Here is a 6,177-nt window from a genome sequence, read left to right on the forward strand (position 1 = left end):
TGGTCTTTGTTCACACTCCACAGTTTTTTCTCTGGCTACAGATGGTACTCTCCTTTGCAGACAGCCCCAAATTGTCCCTGATTGTTGCACTGATGGAATGAGCGCGTCCATCAAGGTTGAACATCACCCCCATGTTACTGTTACAGTGTTTTTCTGGTTCTGCTCATCTCACTCAGCATCAGTTCATGCAAATCCCTCCAGGCTTCCCTGAATTCCCATCCTTCCTGGTTGACTCCTTTTCTTACTCCACCTCTTTTATTATTATCTATTATTATTTTGAAGTTATCATTTCTTCATATATTATCTATCATATCCACCTATCTACCAATCTATTATTATTTTAGAGTTATCATTTCTACATATCCAACATATATTATCTATCATATCCACCTATCAAACAATCTATTTATAGATCTTAGCTCTATCATTTCTCTCCCCTTAGTTATCCCCCCAAATAAAATCTCACCTAATCCCTCTTAATTGCAGTACCTTCTTTCTGTGAATTATTTCCTATTTACCTCCTACGCAGATTGCTCTGTAGTGATTTGTTTGTATTAGATTTGTCTTCTCCATTAGATCATGCTCCTGGAGAGCAGAAATTGACTTTTGCCTCTTTTTTTTAATCCTCTGAGCTTAGCACAGTGTCTTCCACATTGCAGGTGCTTCCAAAATGTTTATTGGTTAATATCTATTGATGGATCAATTCATCCATTTGTACCTATCTAAGGAGCATTCTGATATCTGGCCTCTCTCATTCATTTCTCTATATGAGCATCTATTTAGCTACCTATGCAACTATAGCTACCTAAAAAGCATTGTTATCTATTATCTATTATCTCTTTATCTTTCTCTCATCTATCATCTATCTACAGTATCAATCTATCTATCTTACATCCATCTATCTGTCAGTTATCTAGTATTCTATGATATCATCTACATAGAGAGCAATCTATTATCTCTGGATATATCTATCAATCTCTACATTTCTGTATCTATGTGGGCATCTATCTATCTACCTATTTATCATCTCTTTGTCCCTATTTCCTTTATATCAACCTACCTCATCTAGTAGTCCATTCATTGTTTCTTTTTCATAATACTTTATTTAATATTGTCCTTTATTGAATTAACCAAGTCAATTTAGAAAGACAAGAAGAAATATATATATATATATACATATGTACATAAATTTAATAGACTGTTACTAATAAGAAAACATCAGTCATCTTGGAGAGAGCAATTTTAGTTCAGAGGTGAAATTATTAGCCAGATTGTAAGGTAATAATAACAAGTATTTACATAGTACTTTAAAGTGTGCAAAGTATATATATTTTCTCACTCAGTCCTCTATTATTTTATTTTACAAATAAGGCTCAGCATAGTTAAATGACTTTCCAAGGTCACAGAGCAAGTAATTGTCTAAAGCAAGATTCAAACTCAGGCCTTCCCAACTCTAAATCTAGCACTCTATCCATTAGATTACCTAGCTATCAGATCTGGATAGCTGAATAAATTGTTTTTTAAAAAATATAGGCAAGGACTCTAGATGAATTTCTCAATTATCTACATACATATTGCTTTTTCCCAAACAGTAAGTTCCTTGAAGATGACAATTTTGATTTTCCATCTTCATATTGCAGTTCCATTCTTATCTTAAATCAGACTCCGTAGGCAGATTCCTTTCTCCTAAGTCACATCAAGTGTCTATAACTGAAATGCCATGAGGTTGGATTTGAACTCAGGTCCTCCTGATTGCAGGGCCTGTGCGCCACCTATCTGCCCCTATGGCATTTCTTTCTAGGGAGATTTCCATCAAATCAGTAACATCTCCCCAGGATGAGTTATACTCCTAAACATGGCCTAAAAGTAGGTTTATAATAGCCACAGGTTCCTCTTCATATTTGGGAGCATCTCTTTTCCATGTGGAGAGATCAGATGGACTAAAGGGTTGATGATATTTTATCTTTAACAAAGTTTCAAGAATAGATCTTTCTCAGGGATGATACATACTTTCAGTAGGTCCCCTATGTACAGGTTCCTCACTTTTTTTTTAATTTATTTTTTTCATTCATATGCACATGTATATTTTAAAATTACAAAATTTCCTTTCACCTTCTCTTCCCACTCTCCTCCCCTCAGTGGCAAACAGTCAGATTAGCATTGTACATATATATTTTTGATACACATGTTTACAGATTAGTCATTTTCAGTATGAGGAATTAAGATTAAAGGAAAGAGATACATCAGAGATAGTTTTTATAAAGTATTCATCAGATTCTGAAGGGCTGTTTTTTTTGTTTTATTTTGCTTTTCTTCTTCTGAATTGGGATAACCATTGTCCATATCCAGTCTAAAAAGGTTGTCCTAGCTTTCTGACTGCTGAGAGGAGGTGCTTCCATCAAGTTGATCATGTTACAATGTGGTTGTAAATGTGTACTTTGTTCTGTTGATTGTATTCCCTTTGCTCAGCATCAGATTCTGTAAGTCATTCCATGCATCTCTAGAGTCCAACCATTTATGGTTTTGTGTAGAACAATAATGTTCCATAGCATTCATGTACTATAACTCATTTAGCCATTCCCCAATTGATGTGCATCCCCTCAATTTCCAATTCTTTGCCACAACAAAAAGAGCTGCTATGAATATTTTGGAACTTGCAGAACTTTCCTAATTTTTTTGATTTCTTCTAGATATAGGCCTAGAATTGGAATTACTGGGTCAAAAAGAATGGGCATTTTTATTGCTTTTTTGGGCATAGTTCTATATCGCTCTCTAGAATGGTTGGATTCATTCATAACTCCATCAGCAATGCATCAATGTCCCAATCCTCCCACAACCTCTCCAACACTGATCATTTTCCCTTTTTCTCATCTTGGCCAAATCTGAAAGGTGTGAGATGATACCTCATTGTTGTTTTAATTTGCATTTCTCTAATCAGTAATGACTTGGAGCACTTTTTCATATGATTATATATAATTTAATTTCTTCATTTGAAAACTGTCTATTTATATCCTTTGACCATTTATCAATTGGGGAATGACTTATAACCTTATAAATTTGATGCAATTCTCTCTATATTTTAGAAATGAGACCTTTATCAGAACCCCTAGCTGTGAAGATTGTTTCCCAACTTTCTGCTTTCCTTCTAATTTTTGGCAGCATTGGTTTTATTAATGCAAAACCTTTTTAATTTAATATAGTCAAAATTATTCATTTTGAATTTTATAATATACTCTAATTCTTGTTTGGTCATAAATTTATCCCCTTTTCATAGAGCTGATAGATTGTTTCTTGGTCTATTAATTTATCTATGGTGTCGCCCTTTATGTCGAAATCCTGTAACCTATTTTGACCTTATTTTTGTATAGGATGTGAGATGTGGGTCTATGACTAGTTTTTGCCATACTATTTTTTAGTTTTCCCCCAAAATTTTCATCAAATAGTGAGTGAGTTCTTATCCCAGAAACTGATGTATTTGGGTTTGTCAAGGTTCCTCACTTTCAAAAGAAATCAGGTCTGTTAGAACAAGAACAGTTGTGAGATAGAGGAGCAGAGGAAAGAGGAGGAGGGAAAGTTTGTTTAGCAGCTTGTCCAGTAATGTGAGATACAGAGGTCACCATGGTTGAGAAACATTCTGGAAAGAAGAGGTTGAAGAAGACTAGGAAGGATAGATATAAAAAAGAAATCTCTTAACAGGGAGGCAGGCAGAAACCACCACTTAGTCAACTCAGCAAAATAGTCAAAATTTTATCTGATCAGAAGAAGATTTTTCAGTGGCCAACCTTAATTTCTTCAATTTGCAATGGTGAAAAGAGCAAAATTGGGGCCAGAAAAGAGGGAATTTAAACCTAGGCAGAAATTATTCCTGAAAAATTATCATTTCTTACCTTGGGCACCATCAAGGCTGGGACCTATAAAGGTTAAAGGAAAAGAGAAGGAAAATTTTTCCTTTCCTTATTTAATTTATATCACATTCATCTGCAAATGTGTGTGTCATTTCCTTGCAATGGAATCTTTGTTTTTTTTTTCTTTTGGTTTTTGCAAGACAATGGAGTTAAGTGATTTGCCTAAGGCCACACAACTAGATAATTATTAAAAGTCTGAGGTAAATTTTGACCCCAGGTCCTCCTAACTCCAGGGCCCATGCATGACCTAGCTACCAGCTGGAGTCTTTGCTTTGGTTTGCCTTTTCCTGCCAAAACTATCTTCCTGTAATTTTCTCTTCGTGACAAAATCAAATTGCTCTGATATGTTTGTTGAGTGCTATAGGCAACAAATTAACCAACCAACTGGCATTTATTAAGCTCTACTGCAATATTCATTTAGTCCTACTAAGAACTCGACTAGGAAGACAAAAGTGAGATGGTCCTACCCTCAAATATTTTACCCTCAGCACTGGGGGATACAACTATCTTTAACTGGTTCTTTAATGAACCTTGAAAGTGCTAGAGGTTCTTGGAGATAGTTTGTGAAGAACATGGAAAAAGTATTGTGGGTATAATGAACAGCCAGAGTTAACCAGACAAAGAGTAGGACTGATGTGGATGTATATCAGGGAGTAGAGAGATAGTTATTGGTGTCCTTATAGCTCTTAATCCTTTAATCAAGTAGGGGTCTGACCTCTGGGTCACAGAGGTCCTGGAGAATGTGACACCATGGAAAGGATGGAGCTCAGAACCAAAATACTTTGATTATCCATAAGAGGGTAAAAATGCTTCTTCCTTGGCAAGGACATACAGAAATTCCTGGAAACCTATCATTTCTGAGTTGTGCCCTAGCAGCAACATCATTACAGACTCCTGAGAAGAGTGATTTGTGGAGATTTTCCAGGACCAGAGGAATGGTAAGACATTGGGAAAACAGATTTAAAATTGGAAAGTACCACAAAAGGCCATCTAGTTTAACTCCCTTCAATTAAAATATTTATTTATTTATTTAAGATAATGGGGTTGAGACTTGCCCAAGGTCACAGAGCTAAGGCAATTATTAAGTGTCTGAGGCTGGCTTTGAACTCAGGTCCCCCTGATTCCAGGACCAGTGGTCTATTCACTGCATCACCTAGCTGCCCCTAACTCCTCTTATTTTAACAGAAACCAGATGAGAAAAGCAACTTGCCCCAAATCAGAGCAATTGTAGTAAGTGACTGAGTTAGGATTCAAACCCAGGACCTCTAAGCCCAAATCCATTGCTCTCTCCACTGAACCAGAAGCACAGCTTCTGAGAAAGATTTAACACTCTAGAGAGTTCTCTCTAGACCAGTTAAATTTATATTTAAGATTTTTCTCTGTTTATTTCAGCTCGGAGGCCTTAGTCACTTGTTCTGGGCCTGTTTCTATGATTCTCCCCTTTCTAAACTACATAGAAGCAATGGGATGGGATGGAAAGAATGCAGTATTTCATGACAAAGGGTCTAACTCTGGTTTTGTCATCTACCACCTGGGTGAACTCAGGCAAATCACTTCTCTCTTGTGGGCCTCAGCTTTCTGTTAAATGAGGCTGTTGGACTAGATAGCCTCTGAGGAGCCTTCCATCTTTAAATTTAGGATCCTATGAAATGTATGATTTGATCTCATTTTTTGTTTCAGACTTCAAAGCATAATGAGAACAAGGGGGAAAGGAAGAGAGCCAAGGAATGGAAAAGTTTGAGAATCTAATTCTTTTCCAATTGAGGACAGAAAGAGAAAAGCAGGATGCCTGTGATGTCCAAGAGTATAAAGCATGAAGGAATGTGCTGGGGAGGTCCAATGACTGTTGATGTTCGTCTCCAGGAGTTACTGAAAGGATGAGAGTTTGGGCCCTTCTAGTTGTGGGTCTTGGAGCAGAGCAGGACTTCAAGATAACTGCTTGGTAAGGAAAATTGGATCCCATTAGTTTCTTTTTGTCCCTGATGTGTACAGGTTTCCACTCACTGGATGATTTGTTTTCCCATTTTCTATTGAGGCAAAGTTTGCTGGTTTGGGGAATATGTGGTTTGGAAAAAACAATGGCAACAGCTTTTTTGGAAAATGTCTGTGGGATCTGGGTTGTCTGTAATTGATGAGTTCCTTTCTCCATCAGGGCTTGGTGAAATGAGGAGAAGATGGTGACACAGAATCCAAATGTTGCTTGAAGGGAGCCTGAACTTTTCACTTGGGATTATTGTTTCTCTTCTTGGTTGTGTAAGATCTCAGCAGCATC

Source organism: Macrotis lagotis, chromosome 1, assembly GCF_037893015.1.
Source record: "Macrotis lagotis isolate mMagLag1 chromosome 1, bilby.v1.9.chrom.fasta, whole genome shotgun sequence".
NCBI classification, from domain to species: Eukaryota; Metazoa; Chordata; class Mammalia; order Peramelemorphia; family Peramelidae; genus Macrotis; species Macrotis lagotis.